Source organism: Neovison vison, unplaced genomic scaffold (assembly GCF_020171115.1).
Source record: "Neovison vison isolate M4711 unplaced genomic scaffold, ASM_NN_V1 Scaffold_172, whole genome shotgun sequence".
NCBI lineage: Eukaryota > Metazoa > Chordata > Mammalia > Carnivora > Mustelidae > Neogale > Neogale vison.
The window spans coordinates 1-12166 of NW_025334961.1; the positions used below are offsets into that span (position 1 = coordinate 1).

Here is a 12166-nt window from a genome sequence, read left to right on the forward strand (position 1 = left end):
CGCTGACTCTTAGATCTGAGTCCTGAGTTCCAGCCCCACCCTGGTTGTAGAGATCACTTCCACAAGGACCAAAATAACAATGAAGAGATAAACACCGCGCATGGCCTCTGCCGCTCTGCCTACTTGGGCTCTCTTTCTCGCTGTCAAATGCAGAAGTAAAATCTTTAAAATGAAAGAAAGAAAGTGACATCCTTTTTTCTTTCTTTCTTTCTTTCTTTGAGAGAGAGAAGAGAGGGGGACACACAAACACACACACACGTGTTTATATATGTATATGTGTACACACATGCACGCACACATATATTCTGCGTGTGCAGAAGCAGGGGGAGGGGCAGGCAGAGGGAGAGGGAGAAGCAGGCTCCCCGCTGAGCAAGAAGCCTGATGTGGGACTCGATCCCAGGAACGTGGGATCATGACCTGAGCCAAAGGCAGATGCTTAACCTTAACGGACTAAGCCGCCCAGGTACCCTGTGAGTGACATTCTTATCTTCAAGGACGGGAAGTTGAGAATGAAAAGGAGAATTCTGGACAAACTGATCTTTTTTTTAAAAGATTTTATTTATTTATTTGACAGACAGAGATCACAAGCCGGCAGACAGGCAGGCAGAGAGAGGGAGAGGAGGAAGCAGCCTCCCTGCAGAGCAGAGAGCCCGATGCGGGACTCGATCCCAGGACCCTGAGATCATGACCTGAGCCGAAGGCAGCGGCTTAACCCACGGAGCCACCCAGGCACCCTGGACAAACTGATCTTCTTTCTTTTCTTTCTTTCTTTCTTTCTTTCTTTCTTTCTTTCTTTCTTTCAGATCTGTATGTTCCTTTAGCCTCCCCACGTACTTTAGTTACTCTTCCACAATCGCCTCTTCTTGGTCAACTCAATATACCAGCAACTAGGATTTGCTCCTTCTCAGGGTCTTGCTTTCCTTGGGAGGGCTTTGTCATGTGACACTTTCAGGGAACAAATTTGTAGGCTCCTTTTCCTGTTACTCCGTCTCATGTCAATGTCATCCTTAGGGTCTGCCACAAACCCCGAGGTAAAGGGTGTGCCCCGGTGACGTCTTCCTTTCCAGCATCTTTGAATTCTCCCTCCTTCGTGACCTTGTTCCTTCCGTGCACAGCCCTCCGCTCAGCTCCCGCCCCCCCCCCATGCCAGAAATATGGGTGATGGCCTCTCAAAGCTAAACATACTCTTACCGTTCGACACGGCAATCCTGCTCCTTGGTATGTATCGATGACCCAAATGAGTTGAAAACTGATGTCTGCACAGAAACCTATACGCAGACGTTCATGGCCCCTTCATTCGTAATGGCTTGAACCTGGAGGCAATCCAGAAGTCCCGCAGGAGGAGAATGGATACAGAGAGTGGGGTACCTCCAGGCCATGAACTAAATGGTTTTCGGGGCTTTGGAAAGAGATGAGCGAGCTATGGAGCTATGGGGAGCTGTGGGGAGCCAGGCAGGGAAACTTCCGTGTGTATTCCTGACTGAGATAAGCCAATCAGAAGAGGTGCACCTACCTCACGGTTCCAAGTCAATGTGACATGCTGAAGGAGGCCAAACTATGGAGAGGGTCACGAGATCAGTCGGCTGGAGAGCAGAATATGAACTGTAGCAGACAGCGTCATAGACGGACAGGTGTGTGGAGAGGGTTTCTCCCCCTCTTTGACCAGGTTTTGCTCCAAAGGAGTGCAGCCAAAATTGTAACCAAAGGAGGCAGTGGGCTCTCCGAAAAATCTCAAGGAAAAGTACTTTAAGCAACAGGAATAGCTATTGGTCAGTCTCTAAAGGAAAGGGTGGAGAGATTCAACCAGTTGGCCTGGAAGTTGGCGATAAATGTTTTCTCCCAGAATATGGAGGCCTCGGGGTAGTTCTAGATGACGTGGACTATTTTCTTACTTAGAGACCGTGACATTCTGAGAAAATATATAGACTGAAATAAATCATTATTGCAATGGCATCCCGTGAAACTACTCAGTCCACTGAAGTTGTGAAATCTTGCCTCGTGTTAGTAATTTCCATGTCTGTCTTTCATAATAAGCCAATGATATTCAAACTAATGATAAGGAAGGTAAGAGGTCAGGCAGGCAGGCAGGCAGGCAGGCAGGGAAAAAGGGAAAACCAAGATCTGTCGGCTGCCAGGGGTTTTGGCAGGCGTGGAGGGTGCGTGTTGGGGGGTGGGGGGAGGGCGTGGGTGGGTAGGTGGGTGGGTAGGGTGACTAGGCAGGGCACAGAGGATTTTTAAGGCGGTGGAACTATTCAGAGTGCTACGATGGTGGTAAGATACTTTTGTCAAAACCCAGAGAAGGGGGGCGCCTGGGTGTCTCAGTGAGTCAAGTCTCTGCCTTTGGCTCTGGTCATGGTCTCCGGGTCCTGGGATCGAGCCCCGTATTGGGCTCTCTGCTTGGCGGGGAGCCTGCTCCCCTCCCCCTACTTATGATCTGTGTGTCTGTCTGTCTCTCTCTCTGTCAAATAAATAAATAAAGTCGTTATAAAAAGGAAAACAAAACCCCAGAGAATGGATAACGCCAAGAGTGGACTCTCGTGTAAACTCTGGGCTCTGAGTGGCTGATGATGATGTCACAGTGTGGATTCATCCTTTGTAAGCGATACACCAGCTTTGCCACGGATGGACGGATGGTCGGATGGTCAATAGGCTTGTGGAAGCTCTCAGGGAGCAGGCCTGTGCCTCTGAGTGTTGGGGGGCTGGGCCGGGGCCAGTGAGCAGGGAGGGATGGCAGAGCAGGTGTCCTGCGGGTACTGGCCATATTCTCCAGTGAATTTGGCTGTGAACACAAAATCGATCAAAATAAGTAAGAGTAAGTAAGTAAGTAAGTACGTAAGTACGTAAACAAATAAATAATTAAAACCAAAGCCCCATTAAACACGCACGCGCACACACACGCGCGCGCGCGCGCACACACACACACACACACACACACACACACACACACACGAAGGAACAAACACAAAAACCGGACAGACAGGCAGACCGGATGTGGAGCTGCCCGGGAAATGGTCAAGAAAGAATTGCAGAGATGTGTTTGGTGCAAAAAGGTGCTTTTATGACAGCACGGGGACAGGACCTGTGGGCAGAAAGAGCTGTGCTGGGATTGTGAGGGGTCACTGGTGATACAGTTTCCAGTTAGTGGGGGTTAGGGATAAGGTAAGTCTCCAAGGAATGTGTGTATGCTGCGAGCAAGGTCTCTGAGACCTTGCAGGGCTACGTCCTGTCAAGGTGAGGTAAGTCCCTTTTGTTTTAGCAAAGCGTGTGTCTTTAGATGTGTGTCTGTGGGCCACGTGTTGGAAGAGGGATGTTAGCATCTCGTGGGCATTTGTGGCTATCGGAGTGAAGTGACACGGACTAGAGCAAATCCTCGCGGGTAAAACATTGAACAAAATCCTTGAGGGAGTTGTAGGGGTGTTGCACCCTGTATGTGTGTCAGGGATTCATCAGCGGGTTACAAGTGGTCAGGAGACCTTGCTGTTGCCTCATTTCTCTTGCCTTCGCTCTCTACATCTGGTCTGAGTGACGTTCCAGGTGGACATTCTTGCCACTGGGGTGGGGGTGGGGGTGGGGGTGGGGCTGCTGGTGGTGGTTGTGGTGGTGGTGGGGTGGTGGTGGTGGTGGTGTTTGGTAGTGGTGGTGGACACACATTCTTCTCTACCTGCTTAGGGTCTGTGGCTGGGCCTAGGATGGTATCCGACAGAAGAGCTTCCCTAGAGAAGGGCATCCAACTGTGGATAGGTGTTTGCCAGCACAGGGGCGCCTTCACAAGGACCTAAAGACAGGGACTCGAGGGGTGCCTGGGTGGCTGGGCGGGTTGGGCCTCCGCCTTCCAGGTCATGATCTCGTGATCTCCGGGTCCTGGGATCGAGCCCTGCGTCAGGCTCTCTGCTCGACCGGGAGCTTGCTTCCCCCCCCCCCCAGCCCCCCTCTCTGCCTACTTGTGATCTCGGTCTCTCAAATAAGTAAATAAAGTAAAATCTTAAAAGAAAAAAGAATGAAAGAAAGACAGACAGACAGACAGACAGACAGACAAGACAGGGACTCGATCCACTCGTGAAGAACGGATGAGAAAAAAGGGGTTTGGTCAAGGGGCAGGTAGCCGCTTGGAAAAGACAGCCCCGGGAAGACGGGGGTGGGGGTGGGGGTGGGTCTGGTTGAAGAAGTTTTATCGATGTGGACGGTTCAGACCCTAATTCTCCGGTTCCCCTCTCCTGTCTCTGGTGATGGAGGATGCCTTTCTGCTTCCTGGTTCCAGGGAAGGTACCTATCACATGGGAGTTGGCTCTCTTGGTCTCATGAAGACCAGAAGGGTCGGCATATCCTTCTTGTTGGTGCTGTGTCTTCAAGGAGTTGAATTTGAGATAACCGACGTGCCACAGTGGGCACCTTTCAGGGGTGACATGTTCTGGTTTCCTTCAGGGCAGTCTACCCAGACTCAAGTGGCTCACGGGTCCTTGTTCCGCGGGAATCCCTCTCCCCATCCCGGGTCCTGCCATTGCTGGCTCCTTTCTTTCCGGCCATTCCCGAGGCTCCTCCACAGCGGCAGTGTGCCTGCGCATAGGCTCCTTGGCCTGGGTGTTAAAAAGAAAATCGGGGGACGCCTGGGTGGCTCAGTTGGTTAAGCAGCTGCCTTTGGCTCAGGTCATGATCCCAGCGTCCTGGGATCGAGTCCCACATCGGGCTCCTTGCTCAGCCGGGAGCCTGCTTCTCCCTCTGCCTCTGCCTGCCATTCTGTCTGCCTGTGCTCGCTCTCTATCCCCTCCCCTCTCTCTGATAAATAAATAAAATCTTTAAAAAAAGAAAAAAAAGAAAAGAAAAGAAAAAAGAAAATCGGAAGGTTCTCTGCCGTTCGACCCTGGGCCCTGCAGAGTTTGTCGTTGCTAATGGTTCTTCTGTATTTTTTAATCGCCTCTGGGATGATCAGGGATGGACTCCCTGCCTCTCAAACCCAGACTCCATGTCCATTTGGAAGTAGACATTAAACTGCCTCGCTGGTTTTCTGAGTCGGGGGCCTTGTATTAGACATGACCTGCTCAAAGGGACCTGACCCTAAAAATCTTGGTTTTCTTCCTTGCCTTGGGCCGTGTGGCAGACTTCCCATCTGAATGGATTGTACCCAGATTCCCCTAGTGACCCAGATCCAACCTCCGGGAGCGAGCGTTTCCTCATTTTGTTTCTCTCTGAGCAACACCCTCCACCACCCCACCTCCCACTCCCGGCTGATCCCCCAGGCCTCTGTGTGTCCTTTGCTCTTGGGTCCTCTTCAGAGGGTGTTTCACAGAGCCTAGGTTTTTAATTTTGGGGACTTCCAACCCCTCCGTTTATTTATTTATTTATTTTTTACGGATCGCGCCTTTGGTGTCCAGTCTTAAACCCTCTTTGCCTGGCCCTAGATCCCCAGCTCTCCCCCTAGAATCACCCCCCCAACACGCGCGCATGCACACAGACACAGACACACACAGGCACCCAGACACAGACACACAGACACACAGACACACAGACAGACACACACACACACACACACACACACACACACACGTGTGTTCCAGTGTTCTGTTTCCCATGGAAGTGTGGGATCCGTTTGGAGTTCACATTGGTAGGAGGGGTGAGGTCTGGCTGTTTGGATAGAAGCTTTCTTCTTCCTTTTTTTCTCCTTCAAAAAGAATTTTGGTGGTGGTGGGAGGGAGGGAGGGAAGGAGGGAGGGAGGGCGGGCGAAGGAGCGAAGGATCCAGAAGGAGGGTCAGAGAGCGGGAGGGCGAGAAGCAGAGTCTCTGCTGAGTAGGGAGCCCCGATGGATGCGGGGCTCAATCCCAGGACCCGGAGATCATGACCTGAGCTGAAGGCAGAGACATTTCGCTGACTGAGCCGCTCAGGCGCCCCAGTTTTCTTGTTTCTTTTTCTTTTTCTTTTTTTTTTTTTTAAGATTTTATTTATTTATTTGACAGAGAGAGATCACAAGTAGGCAGAGAGGCAGTCAGAGTGAGAGGGGGGAAGCAGGCTTGCCGCTGCGCAGAGAGCCCGATGCGGGGCTCGATCCCAGGACCCTGGGATCATGACCTGAGCCGAAGGCAGAGGCTTTTTAACCCATTGAGCCACTCAGGTGCCCCCCAGTTTTCTTGTTTCTTTGTCTGCCTTCTTGCCTGCGTGTTGGGCCTGTGGATGTCTGATGACTGGACTGACTATCCTCTGATTTCGTGGGGAGGTGGGCCATGTTTCCTCCTTTGAATGGCCTTTGCGCATCGGTGTGTTATGCCCAAATTCCGAGACCCCCCAAAGACGACCACCAGAGTCCAGAGTCAAAGCCAAACAGCAAGGGTCGTTTATTACGAGTTCAAACCCGGACCTCTGCGCCCTCGTTGCCGGTGACGCTAAGAGGTCCTGAGCTCAGGATCACGGCACTTTTTTTTTTTTTTTTTTTTAAGATTTTATGTCTTTATTTGACAGAGAGGGAGGGAGAGAGAGAGAGAGAGAGAGAGAGAGAGAGAGATCACAAGTAGGCAGAGAGGCAGGCGGGGGCGCGGGTGGGGGGGGGGCGGGGAGCAGGCTCCCTGCTGAGCAGAGAGCCCGATGCGGGGCTCGATCCCAGGAACCTGAGATCATGACCTGAGCTGAAGGCAGAGGCTTAACCCACTGAGCCACACAGGCGCCCCATGGGTCACGGCACTTTTTATGCACTATTTTTGGGGAGGCAGGGACTTAGCATACATCATAGTATCTCCTAACAAATCACTACGTACCGCGGGAAAATCAAACAGCAACTCTCTAATATGACTGGCGCGCTACAGAGCGGGAAAAGGCTGGGAACAGATTATTGGTTAGGTCAAAGGGCTGTCATTCTTCAAACTGCTTGGTCGGCACCGCTAGGGTATGTGTCACCTCTGGATTGGCCGGGGTCTCCCTGTCAAGCTGCGGGGTGCCGGATGGTTGCTCTCTCTTGCACCCAGAGCTGGGTGGGGGGTCCGGGAGCAGTCATTTTGTCACGTCCAGTTCTGGGTGGGGGTTTCTCTGGTGCCAGATGACTGTTCTCTCTCGGCCCAGAGCCGGGTGGGGGTCCGGGAGCGGCCACTCTGCCAGGTTCAATTCTGGGCGGGGGTTGTGTGGTTACAGAGTGCCTATAGAAAGTTTGCTGGTAATTTTCCATCTCCTCATGGGTTAGCAAGCGAGGGTGCAGAAGCAGAAATAGCGGTTATGGTTATAATTTAGGCATCTCAGGTGAAACCTTTGTTGGGCTTGGGCATATCTGTTTGGGTATCTGTTCCGTTCCATCGATTCATTGATGGACTGACCATGTCTCTTTGTCTGCCAACATCACAGGGTTCCCGTGGCCTCTACCAAAAAAAAAAAAAAAAAAAAAAAAAAAGAAAAAGCATTCGACCAGGGGTGACTTTATTTCTGATTTTTGTTTTGGTTTCCTATGTTGTGTTTGAAATCGACATAGCGGTTCAAATGTCTTTGGCCTGTCAGCTCTGTACACCCACCCAGTGTGGCCCTGGAATTCAGGACCCCCACAGATCAAGAGTCGCCTTCCTCGGGGATCCTCTGGACCGAGCCAGCCAGCTAGGTGCCCTGAAAGACGTGTACTTGAATCACAGGTGTGAAGTCTGCGCCCATGAACTTTGCACTGGGAAACCTTATTTGGATCGTCGCACTCTTGGGGGAAATACTGGTGAAAGAACGTTGTGTAGCTAACTACGGAGGAACTGACTTGGAAGGAAAACCTTCTTTTGCAGTTTCTGGTGTTTGGTCAATTCTCTCGACTCAATAGGTGTCCAGCCTTCAGAGTCACATTATTTGCTTGATTTCTCTCTTGTCTGCGTTTCCTCATTTACTTTTATAGTGAGTGCTCAGGGTTGATGCTTGACAGGGAACAGTTTTCATCCTGGGTGTGTGTGTGCGTGTGTGCGTGTGTGTGCGTGTGTGCGTGTGTGCGCGTGTGTGCGTGTGTGTGTGTGTGTGTGTGTGTGTGTGTGTGTGTCGTGGGCAGTCGGGGCCCCCCCTCTTCCAGCGGCAGCGGCCCGGGCGCGTTTCCCAAGTCTCCCCTGGGCTGCTGGAGTCACGCCGTGCCCGCCGGGAGCTCCCGAGGCTGACACCCGCCCTTCCGAAGTGGGCTGGGACACGAGATTGGGCGGTCTGGTGGCCGGCCACGCGACTTCACGGCCCTGCGCTCGGGGGGTCTGCCTCGGTGTCTTTCGCGGCGGTTGCCTGCCGCCACCTGGCGGCCGCTTTTATATAGCGTCTCCCCGCCGGAGCGTGGGCGATATCGGCAAGGGATGGCATTTGGTGGCGGTCCCCGAGCTGCAGTTCCGGGAAGCCGGCGACACTAGAGGGAGCCTCCCGTTTTCTCTGGGGTGTCAGGGCGCGATTGGCTCGTGGAAGATTGAACCCTTAGTTTTTTTGGGAAACCCGTGGCGCTGTCGCTTTGTCCTCTTTCTCCTCCTCGCTCTCCTGTTAGGGGTGTTGGGGGCTGCCTGGAGGGGTGGACCAGCACCCCGCCGGTGCCCCCTCCTCCGCCTCTGGGAGAACGGGAGAGAGTGTGCACGTGCGGCACGAGGAAGCCGTTCGGCCTGTGGCTCTGGCCGGTCGTCAGGCCACGTATTCCGTGTCACACCCGGGCGGCTGGGGACCGGCATGAGCCTCGCGGGGAAGTCCGTGGATGGCGCGAGGGTTCCGTCCGCGGGCTCGCGTGGGGTCCTGGTCGTCGCCCCCGATTTTCTCACCAAGTTTTCCGAGGCCCTCTGCGTAGGTGGGGACCGGATCGGACCGGAACGGACCGGATGGGATCAGACCAGGCGGCGCCGCGAGGGGAGGCACCGGCCGCGACCTCCGTGGAGGTCGGGCCATCGGGGGGTGCGGGGGCGCCTCGCCTCCTCTCCCAGTCCCAGCCGGGAGTCAGTGACAGTCCTGGGGCGGTCCAGGGGCGGTCCTGAGGGCCGGGGCCGGTGGGGAGAGAGAGGAGGAGGCGAGCGCCGCCAGGTCCCCCCCCACCCTCACAACTTGATTTTTCTAAGTCCCGACCTGGGGACAACAGGCGGACCAGGGGAGGAGCCACCCTGGCTGATCCCCGGCGGGCCCTGGCTGGCCCCGGCCGATCCCGGCCGCTCCCGGCCGCTCCAGACGGGCCACGGCCGATCCCTGCCGGGCCCTGGCCGGCCCTGGCCGGCCCCGGCCGGCCCCGGCCGCTCCCGCCAGGCCCCGGCCGCTCCCGGCCGCTCCCGCCCGGCCCCGGCCGATCCCGGTCGGGCCCTGGCCGGCCCCGGCCGGCCCCGGCCGATACCGGCCGGCCCTGGCTGCTCCCGGCCGGCCCCGGCCGATGCTGGCTGGCCACGGCCGACCCTGGCCGATCCCGGCCGGCCCCGGCCGCTCCAGACCGGCCCCGGCCGATCCCTGCCGGACCCTGGCCGGCCCTGGCCGCTCCCGCCTGGCCCCGGCCGCTCCCGGCCGGGCCCTGGCCGGCCCTGGCCGCTCCCGCCTGGCCCCGGCCGCTCCCGGCTGCTCCCGGCCGGCCCCGGCCCATCCGGGCCGCTCCCGGCCGGCCCCGGCCGGCCCCGGCCGACCCTGGCCGATCCCGGCCGGCCCCGGCCGCTCCAGACCGGCCCCGGCCGATCCCTGGCCGGCCCTGGCCGCTCCCGCCTGGCCACGGCCGCTCCCGGCTGGGCCCCGGCCCCTCCGGGCCGCTCCCGGCCGGCCCCGGCCGATGCCGGCTGGCCCCGGCCGACCCTGGCCGCTCCCGCCTGGCCCTGGCCACTCCCGGCCGGCCACGGCCGCTCCCGGCCGCTCCCGGCCGGCCCCGGCCGGCCCCGGCCGATGCCGGCTGGCCCCGGCCGACCCTGGCCGATCACGGCCGGCCCCGGCTGCTCCAGACCGGCCCCGGCCGCTCCAGACCGGCCCCGGCCGATCCCTGCCGGGCCCTTGCCGGCCCTGGCCAGCCCCGGCCGCTCCCGCCCGGCCCCGGCCGATCTCGGCCGCTCCCGCCCGGCCCCGGCTAATGCCGGCCGGCCCTGGCCGCAACCGGCCGGGCCCTGGCCGGCCCTGGCCGCTCCCGGCCGGCCCTGGCTGGCCCAGCCCACACCGCTCCACCCCGCCTCGCGTCAGCTATCGGTCCCGGCTACACCCTTCCCCACGCTCCCGGGGGTCGACCAGATGGCCCTAGGGGTTCCGTGGTGCGGCCCCCCCCTTGTGTGTGTGTGTGTGTGTGTGTGTGTGTGTGTGTGTGTGTGTGTGTGTGTAGGGCAATGGAGTGGTGTTTGGGGCCAGTGGCCGGGCCATGGTCCCACGAGGTCCCGGTGACCTGTGGCTAGGCCCCGCCTGATGGCGTGGGTATTTTGTCCCCTGAAAGGAGCACTTTTTTTTGCCAGGTAGGTGCTGACACGCTGTTTGAGTGACTTGCCTTAGAGCTGTGGGCCTCTGGGTGCGTGCGGGGCTCCGGGCTTGGCTGTGGTGCCAAATCCGGTTCGGCCCTCGCTTGTTTGAGCCGTCTGCGTGGGCCTGTGCGCTGCCGGCTCTTGTTTACCCCCAGGTGGCCTGGGCTGTGGTGCCATCTCTGGTCTCCAGCACCCGAGGGCTGCGTGGGCAGGTGGCGTGGGTCCTTTACCCCGTGCACTCTGCGCTGCGGGCACCCGGCTGTGGCTGTGGCAACCCCTGTTCCGTTCCACAAGGCTCTGTGCTGCGTGTCAGGCATTCTCCCTGGGTTGCCCGGCTGTCCTTGCCCTGGGCTCGAGGGGTGCCGGCGAGGCTCAAAAGCAGGTCCTTCTGGTTGATGTCCTCGCCGGGTGTTTCCCCCCTCTGGGGCCTCCTTGGGCACGTTTTTTGCTGATCGATGTGGTGATGTCGCGTTCTCCCGGGCCGGGCCTAAGCCGCGTCAGACGAGGGACGGACATTCATGGCGAATGGGACCGTGCTTCTCGCTCTGCCCGCGGGTCCCCCGCTCCTCCTCTTCTGCCACCCGCTGTCGTGGGTGGTGTAGGGGGAAAGGGTGCCGGGGGGGTGTGGGCTCCGGCCCGACTCCACTTTCCCACGGTTCCCGCCTCAGGGCGCCTGTGGGTGTGGGGCCTTCTGACGCAGCGGACACTCTCGCATGCCACTCCTGGCTTCCTGTGGGGTGAGCGGCCCTCCCTGTGGTGGGGAGGGCTGTCCCCATGCCGCGCTGCTCACCGCCTGGGCGTGCTGAGTGCGTGGCACCTGGCCCTCTGTGGTGCCCCTGGAGCGCTCCAGGTTGTCTCAGGTGCCTGAGGCCGAGTGGTGGCGTCGTTTCCCGTTCCCAGCGACCCCCTCGGGTTGCCGCTGTCGGTGGTGTGTCCGAAGAGCAGGTGGTGGAGCCGGTAAGGGAGGCCCAACCCGCCCCCCCTCTGTGTGGGTGCGGGCGCCTCCTCGTCCCCTGGTGCGCGTCGTGCCAGGGGTGTGTGTGGAGAGGACTTGGCGGGGCGTGTGAGTGACCGTGCCGGGCCGAGCCAGCGCTGTGGCGCTTGGCCACCCGAGGGCTGCTGCTATTTTTGCCCAGCATGCTGTGCCCGTCTCCGCTCCTCTCGTGGCCCCGGTGGAGGCACGAGGTTCCTTCTGGGCGGTGATGGGAGCATGGCCTGCGTGGAGAGGCAAAGGCGGTCCCCTTGTCGGGCTCTGGCCGCGAGCGCTCAGGATTGCCCTGTGCCTATCCCTTACCGCAGACCCACCCCTGCCCCCAGGCCCTTGGAGGCCTTTGGGACGCCGTTTCGCGGGGCTCGGTCGGGGGGACGAATGGGTGGGGGCGATGCGCCCTCGGTGAGAAAGCCTTCTCTAGCGATCCGAGAGGGTGCCTTGGGGTACCGGAACCCCCCAGCTGCCGCCCCTCCTCTGCGCGTAGTGGCCACCGATGCGGGGTGACTACCGTTGCGTGTTGGGCAGAGCCCCCTCTCTGCGAGGGGTCTGCCGGCCCCGCGGTGGGGCCGAGCGTCGCTCTCTTGCCTACCGCGGCCTGCGCCTCCCCCCTCCGAGTTGGGGGAGGATCCCGCCGGGCCTGGCTGGCGTCTGGCACGTGGGGCTCCCGTGTGCGTGCGAGTGCGTGCGTGCGTGGCCACTCCCCCGCGGCCGTGCGTCTCCTGCCCTGTTGCCGTGCGAGCGGCTGCGTCTGTTGCCCGCTCCCGTGCCGAGTGGCCGCCGGCGGTGACGTCTGGGCACGGGTTCGGGCCG

The 12166-nt window shown here is 58.9% G+C and overlaps 1 pseudogene; it reads left to right on the forward strand.

Annotated features, from left to right (window-relative positions):
* The first annotated feature begins 1355 nt into the window (after positions 1–1355).
* On the forward strand, positions 1356–1930 carry LOC122898221 (annotated as a pseudogene).
* Positions 1931–12166: the final 10236 nt, after the last annotated feature.